This window comes from Lepus europaeus, chromosome Y, assembly GCF_033115175.1.
Source record: "Lepus europaeus isolate LE1 chromosome Y, mLepTim1.pri, whole genome shotgun sequence".
Classification (NCBI taxonomy): domain Eukaryota; kingdom Metazoa; phylum Chordata; class Mammalia; order Lagomorpha; family Leporidae; genus Lepus; species Lepus europaeus.
Window position 1 is genome coordinate 8390179 of NC_084851.1, and position 20705 is coordinate 8410883.

Below are 20705 nucleotides of genomic sequence, written 5' to 3' on the forward strand. Positions count from 1 at the left end.
AAAAGAATTGAAAGGGTTGGAGCAGCGGCAGTGGTGGTGGCCATGGCAGTGACATCGGGCAGCGCAGGTGCAGGCTCAGGTGCAGGCACAGTTCTGCCTCCTCCACTGGCAGAGTGAGGGGAGGCTGCAGCCTGGCTTGCCTTGGCTCACCTTAGCTCCTGCATGACCTCTGCAGCTGCCACCACCATGAAGCCCACTGCCCCGCTTGCACTGCATAGCAATGAGTTCTGGGAAAGTGCTAGCCATTCAGGCTTGAAAATGGAATCAGGAAAGAGAGAAACATCCCAAAAAGCCAGAGCATCAGCAGACAGCTCCTTTATTTGCTGGACCGCTGCCACTGTCACCACCTTCGCCACCTCTGCCAGACCCCACACCCCCAAAGCCAGAGGAAGGGCTCAAACAATGAGGAGCAAGAGGACCCTGCAGACTACTGCAAAGGTGCCTGTCATCCAGTGAAAATTGGAGACTTCTTCAATGGCTGTTATGTTATTAGGGAGCCTGGAGGGAGGCACTTCTCTGCTATCTGCCTGTGTTGGGATATGCATTGGAAAAGATCTGTTGCTATGAAACTTGTAGAAGTGCCCAAGATTATATAGAAACAGCCTTGGATGAAATGAAATGAAATTCCTCAAATATGTTCAAGAAAGTTATCCCAGTGATCCCCAGACATGGTAGTCCAGCTGATCGACAACTTCAAGATTTCAGATAGGAATGGAATGCATGTCTACACAGTATCTGAAGGGCTTGGCCACCATCTCCTCCAACAGATCATCAAGTCCAACTATCAAGGCCTCCCAGTGTGCTGTGTGAACAGTATCATTTGACAGGTCCTTTTAGGGTTAGTTTATCTGCACAGTAAATGCAAGATCATTCACACTGACATAAAACCACAAAACATTCTAATACATGTAGATGATTCCTATTTGAGAAGAATGGCTGCCATGTCCACTGAATGGCAGAAAGCAGGTGCTCCTCCTCCTTCAGGGTCTGCAGTAAGTACATCTCCACAGCAAAAACCTATAGGAAAAATGACTTAAAAAGCTGAAAGAGAAGCAGGAGAGGCAGGCAATATTGTTGGACCTCTCAGTTGCAGAGATGCCCACTTGCTCGGGAGGACGCCCAAAGATCCAGACTCCAGGCCAGTTGATGCAAAAAGCACGAGGTTTTTATTGAACGTTTGCGCAAACGGGCCCCCACCTCAGGCAGTGAGGAGCCCTGAGCGGCAGTTTCACACAGGTTATATAGGCAACGAATTAGCATATTCCTAATGCACATGCATAGGATTGGTCAGTTCAGAGGGACATTAGCATATGGGAGAATGCTGGCGAAAAATGCTGGTGGAGAGTGCTGGTGTAAAATGCAGAGGTGGCACGGGATTGGCTGGTTCGGAGGGACAATTAGCATACCAGAGAATGCTGAGGGAGAGTGCTGAGGTGTTACAGGATTGGCCGGTCGCAGTGACATCATAAGTGCGCGCCTAGAGACTCTCCGAAGGGGAGGGGCAGCTCTGCTCTGGGCGCGCCCAGAGGTTTCCCGGAGGGGAGGGGCAGTTCTGCTCTGGGCACCTAGAGATTCTCTGAAGGGGATTGACTTTTCCTTCCCAGAGAACGTCCTGCCCGCTGGACTCTGGGGAACATCTAACCACTTAAGAAGCCCCTGATATTTGCCCAGGCCTAGTTTCTTGTCCCTCTCCCCCATAAGGGTCCTTCATTCCCTCCTTTTCTTTTTTGCACAGATTTTAATCCTAAAATCTATTGGACCTCGGAGGTCTTTGAAGCTTGACACTGGTACTGTTGAGTCAGTCAGCACCAGGGTTTGGACAAGGAAAAGCCTCTCGCAGATAAACTGGAGCAACCTGTTAAGAATACATGGGCCGTCTCGTATAGTAACATTGTGGGTGACATTGCACAAGTGTCGGTGGGACAAGGGAGGATTTCCTACACAAGTACCTTGTCCCGACACCTCTGTAAGAGTGAGACACGGCTGAAGGGGCAAGAGGCAATTATTTGCCTCTGTAGTGCCATTCCAGGTCCTGGGGACCGCGAGGCCCTCGTAATAAGGTGGACCTGGGGTTAGGCATAGCCAGCAGGACTCGGTCAGCTCTGGATTGGTCTGGTTGAGGGCCAGAAAGGCCCCTGTCAAAAGGTTAAACAGCTGCTGTCTGGTTGTACGGGGGCTTGAAGCGTTTGGAGTTAAATTTGCCAAGCTAGGCGAAAGGGTGGCTGGTGGGAGGGGTGGCCTGGGGAGAGCCTGCCTCACTGGAGGGAGGGAACTCTGTTCTTGCTGGACTGGGTTGGGTCCCATGTTAACAATTGTGGAGCATGGGGATTGGAAAAACAATGGGGAAAGGCCAGGAACATCACAAATATTAAACAGTTTTTGAAAGTCTTAGCTTGAGTGGGTTCTGAGTGCGCTGGAGCTTCCATTTGGCTGGTCTATCCGGATCCTCGGGGCCCTGGGGGGTGGTGCTCGCTTCACGTGTGAGGCGTGGACCCAAGCAGCGATTCCGTCGACCTTGAGAGCGGTGGGAGTTGTCAACAGCACAGTGAAGGGGCCTTTCCACCGGAGCTCTAGAGTCTTAGATTGGTGCCTTCGGACATACACAGCATCTCCGATTTGGAAAGGATGTGGGATGGTTGTCGTCTTGGGTTGGTAGGCTGCTGCAAGAGGTTTCCAGACCTGGTTCTGGATGATCTGGAGCGCTCTCAACCGGGCCTGTAATTTAGGGGCATTGGCAACGGAGTCACTGGCAAGGTCAAGCAAGCCTGCTACTGGTGGGGGCCCTCCATAAAGGATTTCGTATGGCGTCAGCCCGCAATGAGAGGGCGTGTTTCGGACCCGGAACAACACCATAGGGAGGAGTTGGACCCAGTCTTTAACGCCAGTCTCCAACGCTAATTTGGTCAAGGTCTCTTTAATTGTTCTGTTCATTCTTTCTACCTGTCCTGAACTTTGGGGTCTATAGGCATAGTGCAATTTCCAATTTATGCCTAATGCTTTGGCCACCAACTGACTTACCTGGGAGACAAATGCTGGGCCGTTGTCAGACCCGATTACCTTAGGCAAGCCGAACTGGGGGAAGATCTCCTCTATGATCTTCTTGACGACCACCTGGGCGGTTTCCCATTTTGTGGGGAATGCCTCAGTCCATCCGGAGAAGGTATCTACAAAAACTAGAAGATACTTATTCCCATAACTGCCCGGCCTTATCTCAGTGAAATCGACCTCCCAGTTGATCCCTGGTTGGTCTCCTCTTAACCTAGCTCCTTCCAGGAGCTTGAGGTGTCTGGCATTTACCTTGGCTCACGGAACACAGGATTCAGTCACCCGCTGGACTAAAGAGTCAAGTCCGGGGATGTAATAAGACTGCCTATCTTCCTGTAAGGCTGCTTTTAGCTTTTTGTGTCCCAAATGAGTCCATTGATGGAGGTTGGTAATTATTTCTTTAGCCAATTGGTGTGGCAGGACTATTTTCTCTCCGAGCCTCCAAACCCTTATTTGTTCATCATACTCCGCACCGCGCCGCTGGATCGTATCTAAGTCTTGGTCCGAATAGAGGAAAGGTGGTTCCCTCGATACTTGGGTGGGCTCAGTTGTCTTTAACGGGAGCACCTGTTGGCTCAGGGCTGCCGCCCTAGCGGCCTTGTCTGCCATCCTGTTTCCCCTTGCTACGGGGTCGTCTCCTCGTTGGTGCCCGGGGCAATGGATTATACTCAACATTTTGGGCAGGAACAGGGCCTGTAGAAGATCTAGGATTTCCTGCTTATTTTTAATGTCCTTGCCTGCCAAGGTTAAGAGGCCCCTTAGCCGGTATATCTCCCCATGTACATGGGCAGTGGCGAATGCATACCGACTGTCTGTGTAAATGTTGACCTTTTTGTCTTGTGCCAGTTTTAAAGCTTGAGTTAAGGCTATGAGCTCGGCTTTTTGAGCAGAAGTTCCAGGCTTTAAGGCACTTGACCAGATAACAGTTTTTCCATCCACCACCGCTGCCCCAGCCCTCCGCTCACCGTTCTGTAGAAAGCTGCTCCCATCCGTGAACCAGGTCATTTCAGCATCCGGCAGAGGCTGGTCGGTTAGGTCTTTTCGGGTGCCATGGGCCTCAGCCAGGATTTGGTGACAGTTATGGATTACCTGGGCCTGGGGCCCCAGTTCCAGGAGCAGGGTGGCCAGGTTTAAAGAGGTGGCAGTCCCAAACTGGATCCGCTCTGAGTTTAATAACATAGTCTGGTAATGAGTTATCCGAGCATTTGAGAGCCACCGATCTGGTGGCTGGCGGATAACTGTCTCCACAGCATGAGGTGCCACTACGGTGAGAGGTTGGCCTAGAGTCAATTTGTCCGAGTCTTTCACCAGAACTGCCACGGCCACTATCATGCGGAGGCACGGAGGCCAGCCGGCCACTACATTGTCTAGTTTTTTTGAAAAGTATACCACCGGCTTTTTCCAGGGTCCAAGCATTTGTGTTAGCACTCCCTTCGCCACTCCCTTGTTCTCATCCACGTATAATGTGAAGGGCTTGGTCATATCAGGGAGGCTCAGGGCTGGGGCTGACAATAGGGCCTTTTTTATGTTGTCAAATGCCCGCTGTTGCTCTTCTCTCCATTGAAAGGGAGCATTGGACTTCGTGAGGGGGTACAATGGGGCTGCCAGCTCCGCAAACCCAGGAATCCAAAGGCGGCAGAATCCCGCACTCCCGAGGAATTCCCGCATCTTTCTGGCATCGGTGGGGGGTGGAATTAGAGCAACCACCCTTTTTTGGCTCTCCGTCAGCCACCGTTGCCCTCCTTCTAGGAGGTAGCCTAGGTAGGCCACCTGTTTCTGGCATATTTGGGCCTTTTTCGCGGAGGCTCGATAGCCCAATTCCCCCAGTCTCTGTAGCAGGGCCCTGGTACCTTTTAGGCAGTTCTGCTCAGTTTCAGCGGCAAGGAGGAGGTCGTCCACATATTGCAGGAGGACCAGGTCTGGATGGTTGACTCGGAAGTTGGCCAAATCTAGGTGCAGAGCTTCGTCAAACAAGGTAGGCGAGTTTTTAAATCCTTGGGGCAACCTTGTCCAGGTGAGTTGTCCTGAAAACCCAGTCTCTGGGTCTTTCCACTCAAAAGCAAAGATGGATTGGCTCTGAGGGCTCAGTCTTAAACAAAAGAATGCATCTTTTAGATCTAACACAGTGTACCATACGTGGGTCGGAGGCAAGGTACTTAGCAGATTGTAGGGGTTGGGCACTGTGGGATGCATATCCTCCGTTCTCCTGTTAACCTCCCGCAAGTCCTGTACCGGGCGGTAGTCACCCGTACCGGGCTTCTTTACTGGTAGTAGGGGGGTGTTCCAAGGTGAACGACAAGGTTTTAAAATGCCTAGGTGTAACAGTCTCTGGATATGTGGCCGGATACCTTCCTTAGCTTCCTTGCCCATCGAATATTGACAAACTGACACGGGAATGGCCGTGGGCTTCAGATCTATGATCAAGGGAGGCTGGTTGATGGCCAGCCCTATTCCCGCAGTCTCTGCCCAGGCCTGAGGAAAATCTGCGAGCCACTTGGGGTCCAGGGGAGCCATGGTGGACGGGGGCCTCTCGAATAATCGGTGTTCGTCCTCCAAGCGTAGTGTTAATACCTGGAGGGGCCGCCCTCCTGAGTCTGTGATGGTAGCTCCTTTCTCATGGAAGTGAATTTGGGCTCCTACCTTCGAGAGTAGGTCCCTGCCCAGGAGGGGGTAAGGGCAGTCTGGCACTAGTAAGAATGAGTGTGTCACAAGTCCTGTACTCAACTGGACCTCTCGATTGGTTGTCCAGCGATATAACTTCCCTCCAGTTGCCCCCTGAACCCAGGAAGTCTTGGAGCTTAAAGGCCCTTTTTCTGAAGTCAGTACCGAGTGCTGGGCTCCCGTGTCAATCAGGAAGGTTACCGATCTGCCCCCCACTTCAAGGGTTATCCTGGGCTCAGGGGGGGTGCTCCTGGCCCTGACTCACCTAATCGTCTTCTTCCAGGGACAGGATTGGAACTGGTCTCTTCTTTGGTCCCTGTGGTTTCTTCGGGCAGTCTTTGACCCAGTGTCCTTTTTCTTTACAATAGGCACATTGATCTCTTTCCACCCAAGGCTTTCGTTTGTCTCCCAAGTCCCTATTCTGTCCTGGTAGTCTACTCCTTTCTGTATCCTGCACTACGGTGGCCAAAATTGTACTAAGCTCTCGATTATGTCTTTTGTCTCTTTTGTCTTCCCTTTCCTCCTGCTCCTTGCGGATCCTTTCCTCCTTCTCCTCTCGGGTCTCCCTTTTGTTGTAAATCTTTTCTGCCTCCTTCATTAAATCTTGTATAGTATACCCCTGAAGCCCCTCTAGCCGCTGCAATTTATTGTGAATGTCCGACGCTGACTGTCCTATAAAGGACATGATTACATCTCCCTGCCGGTCCTCTGCCAGGGGGTCAAACGGGGTGTACATATGGTAGGCTTCCATTAATCTTTCTAGGAAGCCTGCCGGCGTTTCCTCAGCCCCCTGTACTACTGCACGTACCTTGGCCAAATTGGTGGGGTGCTTTCCAGCCCCTCTGAGACCCGCAAGGAGAATCTGGCGGTAAAGACGAAGTCGCTCCCTACCAGCAACGGTGGTGTAGTCCCAATCAGGACGGGTTAAGGGAAACGCCTCCTCGATTTCGTTTGGCAGTAGGGTCGGTCGGCCATCTGCTCCAGGGACGTTTTTCCGTGCCTCAAGGTAGACACGCTGCTTTTCCTCAGTAGTGAGGAGGGTCTGCAGAAGCTGCTGACAATCATCCCAGGTGGGCTGATGAGTCAGAGCCTGGGGGTCCTGAGAGAAAGAGGGGTTATGGGTTTTCCAATTGTAAAGATCGGAAGCAGAAAATGGCCAGTACTGCATCTGGCCAGCCACCAAACGAAGAGGAAAGGTCTGTGAAGTCCAGACGCTTCCCGAGCCCCCTGCCTGCCCCTGACGGAGGCGCATGCAGCTGGAGGGCGGGGAAGGCGCTGAGACTTCTTCCCCTGCCCTCGTGGAATCAGGGGATGGTGCAGAAGGTTGCACATCCCGCTCTGGTTGTTGTGGGGGTTCCTGCGGGGGAGCAGGCTGGCCGGGAAGATAGGGTGGGGGAGAGTCAAAGAGCAGAAAGTCCTGATCAGCCGGAAGAACCGGTGGCTTGTCAGGTTTTGGATCTCGAATCTCCTTCAGAGGGTATAGGGAGGAGGTTGGCACAACCGGGATAGGAGGAGGGGGTATCGGGGAGGAAGGTATTAAAGGAGTTGGGGATGGCTGAGGAAGGGGTAACGGGGTCAGTATGGGCTCCGTCGGGAAGGAGAAGGGTTTTATCCAGGGAGGGGGGTTACGTGAAAGATCCTCCCACGTGGTAATGTAGGGCACCTGATCAGGGTGTCCATTGGATCCTGGCTGAAAGACTCGCGCCTTAATCTGTAAAATAATATCGAGGTTAAAAGTGCTGTTCCTTGGCCAGCCGACCTCGAAGGCTGGCCACTCTGAGGAACAGAATTTTGCCCATTGTTTCCTTTTAACCTCCACTGAGAGATGGCGCGCGCGTTCTTGAATGTCCTTCCAGTGATCTAGAGTGAGACTTAAAGGGGTGGTTATTTGTTGACCCATGGGTGCAAGGATTTCAGCCCATTCAAAAAGAATAGCCAATGCATAGACACATAAACAAGACAAACCACATGGCACCAGATCTAGGACAAATCGAATGCTATTGTGCTATTTTTGGGAGCAGCTGCCTGACCAGCCCTCCCCGGGAAGGAGGGAGACTTGGTCTCTGACCCACCTCCAGACCACCCCGGGAGCGTCTTCCGGGGGAATGGACCGAGGGTTTCCCCTTCTGGTCTCACAAACCGGAGCGTCCTCCGGGGAACGGACCAGGGGTTGCTGGGCACGCCTGCCTCCCCCACTGGTCTCACAGAGTCAGGTACTGGCCAGTCAGAACACTCAAGACGAAGAACAACAAACAGAAAACACTTAATCGTACCTCCAACTGGTCCTCAGGGAATGGGTCTGAGGGCGACCTAAAATCCCCGTACGGGCCACCAAAATGTTGGACCTCTCAGTTGCAGAGATGCCCACTTGCTCGGGAGGACGCCCAAAGATCCAGACTCCAGGCCAGTTGATGCAAAAAGCACGAGGTTTTTATTGAACGTTTGCGCAAACGGACCCCCACCTCAGGCAGTGAGGAGCCCTGAGCGGCAGTTTCACACAGGTTATATAGGCAATGAATTAGCATATTCCTAATGCACATGCGTAGGATTGGTCAGTTCAGAGGGACATTAGCATATGGGAGAATGCTGGCGAAAAATGCTGGTGGAGAGTGCTGGTGTAAAATGCAGAGGTGGCACGGGATTGGCTGGTTCGGAGGGACAATTAGCATACCGGAGAATGCTGAGGGAGAGTGCTGAGGTGTTACAGGATTGGCCGGTCGCAGTGACATCATAAGTGCGCGCCTAGAGACTCTCCGAAGGGGAGGGGGAGCTCTGCTCTGGGCGCACCCAGAGGTTTCCCGGAGGGGAGGGGCAGTTCTGCTCTGGGCGCCTACAGATTCTCTGAAGGGGATTGACTTTTCCTTCCCAGAGAACGTCCTGCCCGCTGGACTCTGGGGAACATCTAACCACTTAAGAAGCCCCTGATATTTGCCCAGGCCTAGTTTCTTGTCCCTCTCCCCCATAAGGGTCCTTCAATATTACTGGAGAAACACCTGCAGGAGAAAGAAGAACTGGAGTGCAGAGCTGAAAGGAAATTAATAGAAGAAAACATCAATTCAGCTGTAATTTCCAATGAGCAAGATGGTGAATACCGCCCAGAAATGCAATTAAAAGTGGCAGAATTGGAGGAGGCTGCTGAGGAGGAGACCGCAAAGGACAGCAGCGAGAAAGAAGACGCCAAGAAAGGAAACATTGAGAAAGCTGAAGATGTTGAACAGGAACTTGCAAACCTAGATCCCACATGGATAGAATTCCCAAAAACCAACTGTATAGAGAATGGACCTTTCTCACTGGAGCAGCAGCTGGAGGAGGAGAAAGATGTTGAAGATGACTGCCCAAATCCCAGTGAGCATAACCCTGATGAGCCAAATGCAGAAAGTGATTACACATAGAGCAGCTCCTATGAACAGTTCAATGTGAATTGCCAAATGGAACATAAAATTCCTGAGTCAGATCTTCCAGAGTTTCCTAATTCCCCGTACTCAGGGGTCCTAAGAACCTGTGGTCTGTGGCTCTGTGCTGTCCAAGAAATCAACACTGACCAAGCAAGAGGAAAGCAGCCCATCCCATGACACTAACATTTCAGCCTCCCGTACTGGAGATTTGCCAAAAACAAAAACTCAGGCAACTGACTGGTTGGTGATCCTCTGGATCCTTGGAAAGTAGATAAAATTAGAGTAAAAATTGTTAAGCTGGGAAATGCTTGTTGGGTGCATAAACACTTCACAGAAGACATCTAGACATGGTATTATAGGTCCATAGAGGTTTTGATAGGTGCAGGTTACAGTACACCTGCTGTCATTTGGAGTATGGCATGCATGGAGAACTGTGGCAATTCACCAGGCTGAAGCCCTGGAGCCTGTTTGATGTACTTGTGGAAGGGTATGGCTGGTTCCATGAAGATGCTGCACAGTTCACAGATTTACTGATCCCAAAGTTAGAAATGGTTCCAGGAAAGCAAGCCTCTGCTGGTGAATGCCTTTGGCATACATGGTTGAATTCTTAGCTAATTTGACAAATATAGCATCCTGTGCTAGCAAATGTTTTCCAGTACATTGGACCTAAATGATAACTCTAATTCTTTAACAGGATTGCAAGTAGGCTGGCTTCATACTCAGACTTTTATTTTGCTTTGAGATACTGTTGTTTAAGATTTTTCTTTTTGTGCACTGTGGTCCTAGGGAAGGGTAGTCTTTTGTCTTCAGCTGAGTAGTTCATTGCCCACTCTCTTCTGGTCTCTAAACATTGTTTCCTGTGTTGTGTGACATTCAGGTGTCATTTACTTCAATAAAAAATACTTTCCCATTTGTGTTTTGGCAGGTTTTATAACTATTTATGAAGAAATATTTTAGCTGAGTACTCTATAAATTAAAATCATAAGATATTATCGGGGGCTGGCACCATGGCTCACTTGGTTAATCCTCTGCCTGTGGTGCCAGCATCCCATATGAGTGCTGGGTTCTAGTCCTGGTTGCTTCTCTTCCAGTCCAGCTCTGCTGTGGCCCAGGAGGGCAGTGGAGGATGGCCCAAGAATTTGGGCCCCTGCACCTGCATGGGAGACCAGGAAGAGGCACCTGGCTCCTTGCTTCAGATCAGCACAACCCTGGCCATTGCAGTCATTTGGGGAGCAAACAAATGGAGGAAAGACCTTTATCTCTGTCTCTCTCTCTCTCTCTCACTGTCTATAACTCTACCTGTCAAATAATTTAAAAAAAAAGATATTATCAAGTTGGAACCAAGAAATAGCAAGGAAATATACAATTTTGCCTTCTGGCAAAGGGACATCATTCCTGTTATAGTATATGTAAATGCACTATATAAATGTTAATTTTCATTAGAAATGGGATGGAGACTCAAATGCAGAAAAGCTAGCAAGTGTTGAGTGCTTTATAGCCTGAGTTGCATGTAGCAGATTTTAACTGCTCCAAGGCATTGTGCAGACTTTTCATTCCATTACAGTCCTTTTATATTGGACTTGAAATGAAGTGGCTCTGGGTTACAAGATGCCATTCCCCATATGGCACTTTATAGAGGGAAAAGACATGTTTCTCATTCCAAAATATGCATTATGATTTAGCAGTCCCATGCCTATTTTTTTGCATATTTCTAAATGTACTTTTAAAGGAAAAGGGTGATTTCCCTTTAAAAATGTGATGGCTGGGTACCATGTGGTGAAGCCTCCTGCAAAGAGTTAAATACATAGATTAAATTGGACAAGAGAAAAAAAAAGAATTGATAGATGTTGAAAATTAACTGTGATAATATAAAAGACAAGGTAACATCAAAATCTAAATTTCTATAACATAACATATTGTGACATAGTAAAAAAATCATGATGTCATAATTAATTCAGATGTGATAAACCACTACTGTGATATTATATCCCTAGCATTGTGCTTTCATTGTCAGTTATGAAGTTATAAATCAAATGTTGTCCCATAAACCTATCAATTTGATGTCATAATCAATTATGATGTCATAAACTGCCAATAGGATGCTAACATCATTATCATAAAAACCAGTGTGGTTACATAAACCAAATTATGACATAAAACATTGTGATATAGTAAAGCTACAATTATGACATCACAATCTATTATGATGTCACAAAATCATTGTGATGCCATAAAACAGTACTGTGGTCTCATATATGTAAATTGTAACATCAAATCAATCATGGACTCATCAAAATTGTTATACCATAATTGACTATGATGCTATAAATCACCATTGTGATTTCATAGTTAATTTTAATGTCATAAAATCATTTTGATATCATGCAGCAACCATAGATATATCATAATCAATTTTCATTTCATAAACTACCATTGGTTTTAAGATAAAATCAACTTTGACATCATAAAATAATTGTTATCTTGAAGTCTGTTGTGATGTCATAAAAATCTAGTGTGATATCATAAAACTACCATTGTTACATCATAATTATCTGTGATGCAAGGATGCACTTGATGTCATAATTTATTGGGATGTAACAAACTGCCATTGTGATATCATAAGCCTAACATTGTAATGTCATAATCAATTGTGATGTCATCAACACCATTGTGAAGTCACAATCTACTGTGATGGCATAAATGATCATGGTGACTACAAAATCAATTGTGAAATGAAAAAAAATTAGTGTAACATAAACCACAATTTGTAGTAGATTTATAAGTCAAAATTGTAATAGCATAAACCACTATTATGTTATGTTCTATTGTGATGTCATAAAATCCATTGTGATTTTATAAACCAGTATTATGACATAAAATCAAGTCATCATTATTATTTTTGAGGTTGAAAAATCAACTGAGATGTGATAAACCATGATTGTATCATAAAACTATCATTGTGATTTCATGATGACTTGTGAAATCATAAAAATCTATGAAATTATAAACAAGAATTATGGAGTCATAATGAATTGTGATGTCATTAGTCATCATTGTGATCACAAAACAATGCCTGGAAGACTACTATTGTGATGTCATAATCAATAGCAAAGTTGTAAAAATCGTTGTGGTGTCATAAACCTATCATTGTACTATAGTAATAAATTGTGATGTTATGAATAACATTTGTGGTGTCATAATGATCTTTGTGATGTTATAAAACCACCTCTGTGGCTAATGCTCTGCCTGCGGCACTGGCACCCTGGGTTCTAGTCCCAGTTGGGGTGCCAGATTCTGTCCTGGTTGCTCCTCTTCCAGTCCAGCTCTCTGCTGTGGCCCTGGAGTGCAATGGAGGATGGCCCAGGTCCTTGGGCCCTGCACCCACATGGGAGACCAGTAGGAGGTACCTGGCTTCTGGCTTCGGATCAGTGCAGCACACCAACCACAAATCTCTGGCTGTAGTGGCCACTTGAGGGGGTGAACCAGTGGAAAAAGGAAGACCCTTCTCTCTGTCTCTCTCTCTCACTGGATAACTCTGTCTGTCAAAAAAAAAAAAAAAATGAAAATAAAACTACCTCTGTGAAGTCACTGAACCAATTGGGACATTGTAAACTTATCATCATGATGTCATAATTAATTGTAATATTATGAACCTCCACGCAGTGTTAAAATCTATGATGATGTTAAAACTATTCTTATGTCATAAACCAATATTCTGATGTCACAAATATTCTGATGGCATAACAAAATTTCATTCACTATCATCCTCATGTTATAGTCAATTGTGATGTCATAAAATAATTGAGAAGTATAAATATATTGTTGTGACACGTAAAATCTGTGATTTTATAAAATTACCATTGCTATGTTATAATCAATTGTGACATCATCAAAATCATAGTGATATAATCAATCAGGACTTGATAAATCACCATTGTGACATCATAATCCAACCACTGTGATGTTATTATCAATTGCAAAGTCATAAAAGCTATTGTGATGCCATAAATCCAATGTTGTAACACCAGAATAAATTGAAATGTCATAGGCCATTGTGGTGGTACTGTAATTGCTGGTGATGTCATAAAACAATTATGTCATAGATCAGTATTGTGATGACATAAAATGCCTTATACTGCAATAAACCTACCACTGTGATGTTATAATAATACTTATGATTACATATACCAATAATTCCTGTATCATAAACCTGCCATTGTGACATTATGATCAATTGTGATGTCATAAACAACCCTCGTGTTGCCATAATGATGATTGTGATATCACAAAACTACACTTGTAGTCTCATAATCAATTGTGAAGTTGTTGAAATAACTGGGACATCATAAACTTACCATTTTGACATCATAATTACTTGTGATCCCATAAAATTATTATGATGTCATATTCAATTATGAATTAACAAAACCATTGTGATGTCATAAGCCTATAATATATCTTAGTCAATTGCTATGTCATAAACCACCATTGTGATGGCATAAACCACAATATTGAAGTTATAAAAAATTCTGATATTATGAAAACTATTTTCATGTCATATACCAATATTGTCCTGCCATAAATATATATAGACAAAACATAATGTGGTCATGATGAAATAAATATAATTCTGATATAAAACTATCATCATGAGGTAATAATCAATTGGGATGTCATAATGACCACTGGGTGGACATACATGAATTTCCATTGAGATGTTATCATGAACTGATATTATGATATCCTAAGCTTCCATTGGAATGTTGTAAAACTACCAATATGATGGTATAATAACCTATGATGTAATTAAAACTATTTTGATGTCAACAGATAGCATGTCATGCAAAACCATGTTATAAATGACAAACCTATCATTATGTCATAATCAATTGTGATTTCATTAAATCCCTTGTAATTTTCTTATCAACTAGGATGTGAGGATCTATCATTGTTATATCATATATCTTTCATTGTGATGTCATAATCAACTCATAAAGACTATTGTGATGTTATACATCTACCAATCTGAAGTCATAATCAGTTTGTGTTGCCATAACCCACCGTTGTGATATGATAAGCAATTGTTATGCCATATAAACCATTGGGATCTTGTATCACTTCTGATGTCACAATTGATGATTATCATGTTATGATCAATTAGATGTCATAAAATAAATTGTGATGAAATAAACCAGTATTGTGATGGCATAGCATACTATTGTTATCATAAAGCTACCATTGTTATGTTATAATCAATTGTGATGTCATAAAATCTCTTGTGCTGGTATAATCAACTGAGATATAAAAAACAATCATTGTGATGTCATAACCCAACCATTTGATGTTGTAAACAATATGTAGTCTTTTTTTTAAATTTAAGTACTACAAGTTTCATATATTTCATGTATTCAGGTTTAGGAACAAAATGGAGCTTTCCCTCCTTCCTGCCCACATTCCAATCCTCCCACCCTTCTCAGATTCCCATTCTTAATTTTTATGATGATCTACGATCAATTTACTTAGTGATCTTATAATTAGCCCTACTCTAAGTAGAAGATTTCAGCAAACAACTTGAAGAGAAAACAAAATGAAATAAAGCAAAAATGAAGATTGTTCATCAATGGAAGAAAGAAGGGCTACAAACAATCATCCATTCTCCAAATGACTGTCTTGCTTGAATACATTACATTTCAGGTATTCTGTCAGTTGCATCAGATCAGGGAAAACATACAGTATTTGTTTTTTGGGACTTGCACATTTCACTAAATGTAATGGTATACAGTGGTGACCATCTTGTTGCAAAATAAAGGATTTCATTTTTTTTATTTGCTTTTACAGCTGAGTAGTACTCCATAGTGCATATATACAATAATTTCTTTACTCAGTGCCTAGCTGATGGACAACTGGGTTGATTCCACATCTTAGCTATTGTGAATTGAGCTGCAATGAACTTGCGGGTACAGGTATCTTTTTCATGTACTTATCTTTTGGTTTGGTTAAATTGCCAGGCCTGGAATGGCAGGATAATATGGAAGGTCTATTCTCAGGTTTCTGAGTTATCTCCATACTGTCTTCCACAGTGGTTGTACCTGTTTACATTCCCATGAGCAGTGGATCAGAGTACCTGTTTTGCCACATCCTTGCCAGCATTTGTTGATTATTGTTTATGAGAGCCATTCTAACTATAGTGAGATGAACCTCATTGTGGTTTTGATTTGCATTTTCCTGAAGGGTGTGAACCTGAGCATTTTCCCATATAAATTTTCCTGAAGGGTGTGAACCTGAGCATTTTCCCATATAAATTTCCTCTTTTAAAAAACACTCGTGAATATTCCTTGCCCATTTCTTTATTGTATTGTTTATTGTGTTGTTATTGAATTCCTTGAGCTCCTTATATATTCTGGATGTTAACCCTTTATCAGTTGCACAGTTCGCAAATATTTGCTCCCATTTTATCAATTGCCTCTTCATTTTTTTTCTTGTTCATTCCATTTTATTTTTTATTAAAAACATTTATTTAATGAATATAAATTTCCAAAGTACAGCTTATGAATTACATTGGCTTCCCTCCTCCCATAACTTCCCTCCCACCAGCAACCCTCCCCTTTCCCGCTCCCTCTTCCTTTCCATTCACATCAAGATTCATTTTCAATTCCCTTTATATACAGAAGATCAGTTCAGTATATATTAAGTAAAGATTTCAACAGTTTGTCCCCACATAGCAACACAAAGTGAAAAATACTGTTGGAATACTAGTCATAGCATTAAATAATGGTGTACAGCACATTGAAGACAGAGATCCTACATGATATTTTTTAAAAATTAATTAATTTTCTATGCCATTTCCAATTTAACACAAGGTTTTTTTTCATTTCCAATTATCTTTATATACAGAAGATCGATTCTGCATATACTTAGTAAAGATTTCATCAGTTTGCACCCACACAGAAACACAAAGTGTAAAAATACTGTTTTAGTACTAGTTACAGCATCACTTCACATTATACAACACGTTAAGGACAGATCCCACATGAGATGTAAGTACACAGTGACTCCTGTTGGTGACTTAACAATTTGACACTTTATCCTTTTTAGTATTTTTGTTGTTGTTGTTGTTGTTCTAGTACTAGTGGTTGAACTCTGTAATTAACACACAATTATTCTTAGGTGTTTAAATTTTAACTGAAAAGTGATCCCTGTTAAATATAAAAGTGGGAAAAAGAGAGGGAGGAAATGTACAATTTGGGACATGCTCAACTGGACTTGCCCCAAATGGTGGAGTTAGAAATGTGCCAGGGGATTCCAATACAATCCCATCAAGGTGGCATGTACCAATGCATTCTCACTAGTCCAAGTGATCAATCTCAGTTCACAATTGATGACCCTGATAAGTCTAAGAGTTAAAGGGGTCACACAAACAAGACTAGTATCTGCTAATACTAACTGATAGAATCAAAAAGGGAGAGAACAATCCAACATGGGAAGTGGGAGACACAGAAGACTCATAGAATGGCAGATGTCCTAAACAGCACTCTGGCCTCAGAATCAGCCCTTAAGGCATTCAGATCTGGCTGAAGAGCCCATGAGAGTATTGTAGGCATGGAAAGCCAAGACACGATGGAAAAGAAAAAAAAGAAGATCTAAATGAAAGATCTCTGCAAGTGAGATCCCAGTGGAAAGAACGGGGCCATCAAAGAAGGAGGTACCTTTCTCTGAAGGGAGGAGAGAACTTCCACTTTGACTATGACCCTATCGGAATAAGATCAAAGTTGGCGAACTCTAAAGGCTTCCATAGCCTCAGCAACTCATGACTAGAGCCTAGGGAGATTACTGACACCATAAACAAGAGTGTCAATTGCCTCTTCATTTTTCTGAGTGCTTCTTTGCAGGCAGAAGCTTTTCAGCTTGATGTAATCCTATTTGTTGATTTTGGTTTTGATTGCCTGTGCTTCTGGGGTCTATCCAAGAAGTCTTTGCCTATGCCAATGATTTGCAGAGCTTCCTCACTGTTCAATAATAATTTGATTATATTGGTCATAGATTTAATTCCTTTATCCATTTTAATGGATTTTTGTGTAGAGTATAAAGTAGGGGTCCAATTTCCTACTTCCACAATCAGAGGTCCACTTTTTCCAGCATCATTTGTTAAAGAGAATATCCCTGTACATGGATTGATTTTTGCTATTTTATTACACATAATAACATCACAGCTTTCTGTAGACACATGGATTGAATTTGGGAGTTTCTATTCTAATCCATTAATTTATACATCTGTTTTTGTGCCAGTACCAGGCTATTTTGATTATCCTGTAGTTTGTCTTGAAATCCAGGATTGTGATGCCTCTAGCTTTGTTTTTGTTGTACAAGATTGCTTTAGCTATCCAGGGCCTCTTGTGTTTCTATATGAATTCTAGCATCATTTTTTTCTGGATCTGAAAAGAATATCATTGAAATTTTGATTGATATTATATTGAATCTATAAATTGCTTTTGTAAGTATGGATATTTTGGTGATGTTGATTCTTCCAATCCATGAATGTGGAAGATTTTTTTCCATTTTTAATGTCTTCTTCTATTTCTTTCTTTAGTGTTATATAATTTTCATCATAGTCATCTTTGAATTCCTTAGTTAACTTTATTCCAAAATATTTGATGAATTAGTTTCTTTATGGTGCTATTGTGAATGGTACTGGTCTTAAAAATTCTTTTTCAGCCAAGGCATTGTCTGCACATACAAAGGCTCTTATTTTTTTCTGTATTGATTTTATATAGTGCCACTTTAGCAACTCTTTTATGAGTTCCAATAGTCACTCATTGGAGTTTTTTGGATCTCTTATGTATGGGATCATGTCATCTGCAAATAAGGATAATTTAAGTTCCTTTTTTCTAACTTCCACACCTTTGATTTTGTTCTTGCCTAATGGCTTTAATTAAAACTTCCAGAATCATATTGAATAACAATAGTGAGAGTGAACATCTTTTTTTTTTTTGGTTTTCATATTTTAGTAGAGGTGTTGACAGTTTTCTCTATTTAGTATGATGCTTACCGTGGATTTGTCTTATATTGCCTTGATTGTGCTGAAAAAATGTGCCTTCCATATGCATTTTCCTTGAAGTTTTCATCATAAAAGGAGGTTGTATTTTGGGGCCTTTGCTGTGGTGCAGAGGGTTAACAACCTGGCCTGAAGCACTTTCATCACATATGGGCACTAGTTTGAGACCTGGCTACTCCAATTCTGATCCAGCTTTCTGCTTTGGCCTGGGAGAGCAGTAGAAGACGACCCAAGCCCTTGGACCCCTGCACCCATGTAAGAAACCTGGAAGAAGCTCCTGCCTCCTGGTTTTGGATTTGCACAGCACTGGCCATTGCAGCCATCTAGGGAGTGAACCATCAGATGAAAGATCTTGTCTTCTGTAAAGCTGGGTGAGTGGCTCCATTTTTCTGAGTTCTCTGGCTGCATGTTAGCACATTAGCACTCACCATGCAAGTTCAAGCCATTACCATTCCCACATGAGGCTTCCCAGGCAGTTTTCTCTCCACTTTTCCACCAAGTGTTTACCACCTACACTATTCTCCTCACTGTTTTTTTCTGGCCTTGCAAAGCATGTCACTCCTTAATATGCTATAATATATACTTGTATTATCATAAAACTACCATTGTTATGTCATAATCAATTGTGATGTCATAAAAATCCTTGCGATGACATAATCAACTGGGATATCACAATCATTGTGATGTCATAATTCAACAGTTGATGTCATGATCAATATGAAGTCTTAAAAGTTATTGTTGTGTTATGAAACTATCATTGTAACATTATAATCAATGCTTACATCAATAACATATTGTGATGTTATAAAGCTACCATATGTCATAGTCAGTTTTGAACTCATAGAAACTATTATGATGTCACAAATCTATCTTTAGGTAGTCATAATAAATTGTGATGTTATAAACCACCATTGTGATATGGTATTGAGTGCAGTATTAAGTACATCTGTGTGGACAAATTTTGGGAAGCATGAAACACAGCCAGAGCTGTGCATGAAAAGCAGAAATTTGACATGATCAAAGACAAGTTTTTAAAGTCATGACACATATTGATAAACAATAGAGACATGAACAGTATACTCCCCTTAAGAGCTGATGTATAGAAAAGATAACTGGTCTTTCTCTTGATGAGGTCTTCAACAAAGGAAGAACAGTGACTGTGTCATTTACATTTTTACCTCCATCATGCTTCATTTTGTGTTCTTTTGGTTTTCATGTTTTATTTTTAAATAGCATATTACATAAATATTGCTGATTTTATTACATTTCCTAATAAAACCATTTGATTTAAGATATTTTTGAAAATGTTTGCATTAATGATTACTCATGGCATGAATTTTCAGGATATGAGAAAATATATTTTGGGAAATTACCTGAACAAATAAAGGTTTTGATATAAATTCAGTTCATTGTACTACATGCTAATACTGACACAATGCATGAAATTTTGAAAAGGGTCTAATTGATAAGTGCTGACAATATAGCCTCCAAGAGATAGTTTTCTCTTTTACTCCATTCTAGCGAAGTTAAGACTCAAGTCAGGCAGTGAGTTACTTGAAGCAAAATGAAATATTTTACTTCAGTGAAATCACTCCAGAGTCATGAAATACTAGACAATTGCTTTAAGTATTCATTTGACTCATTGAGAATGACCTGAAGCTTCAAGTGTTTCTGTTAGCATTTTATTAGTACCTCAAAGATTTTCAAAGTACTCATGAGATTGTTTAAATTTCTGTAGAAACAATGCATTTTTCACTGTAGTTCTGTAAGCACAAACTCTTACAGCAGATAGTTGTTTCGCAGCATCCTTTTCAGGATAAATGTTTGAAAAGATTAAGTTCCCTAAGCTTTGTGGCAGTGTAGCACAGTGAGCACACCTATCACTTTCCCATTTTCCTGCTATTATTCTCCGTGACATGAAGCAACAGGAACAAAAAGATCAAAGTTAAGGTTATTTTCTATTTCAGTCTCAGATTTTGTTTTTCGGAGACAATGGAAGGATTATAATGTGAATTGGGGTTTTTAGGCAATAAACCAAAACAAAATGTTTTAGTTAAGACATAACAAAATTATTATAAGTAAGAGCTTACTGTTTGTAAAAGTATCTTTTTAAATATTTCTTTCACACAAGAAAGAAATAGTGTGGCTGCTAAAGCAAGTTACACTGTTTATTATGATTTTTTTTGATTATTTAAGTAGCTATGAATTTAAATGTAAAAAGTATTCTTGAGGGGCTGGTGCTGTCATGTAGCAAGTAGAGCTGCTGCCTGTAGTGCCAGCATCCCATATGGGCACTGGTTCAAGTCCTGGCTGCTCCATTTCTGATCCAGCTCTCTACTGTCACCTGGAAAAGCAGTGGAGGATGGCCCCCACATCTATGTGGGAGCAAGGTCATGGCTCTTGGCTGCAGGTCTGTGAATCACTAGTCTTTGCTGCCAATTGGGTACTGAACCAGCAGATGGAAGTCCTCTATCACTCTGCCTCTCCTCTCTCTGTGTAACTGTGACATTCAGATAAATAAAATAAATCTTTAAAAAATATTATTGAAACAG

The 20705-nt window shown here is 42.6% G+C and overlaps 1 pseudogene; it reads left to right on the forward strand.

Moving 5' to 3' along the window:
• The first annotated feature begins 220 nt into the window (after positions 1 to 220).
• On the forward strand, positions 221 to 9712 carry LOC133754021 (SRSF protein kinase 2-like; annotated as a pseudogene).
• The last annotated feature ends 10993 nt before the right edge of the window (positions 9713 to 20705 follow it).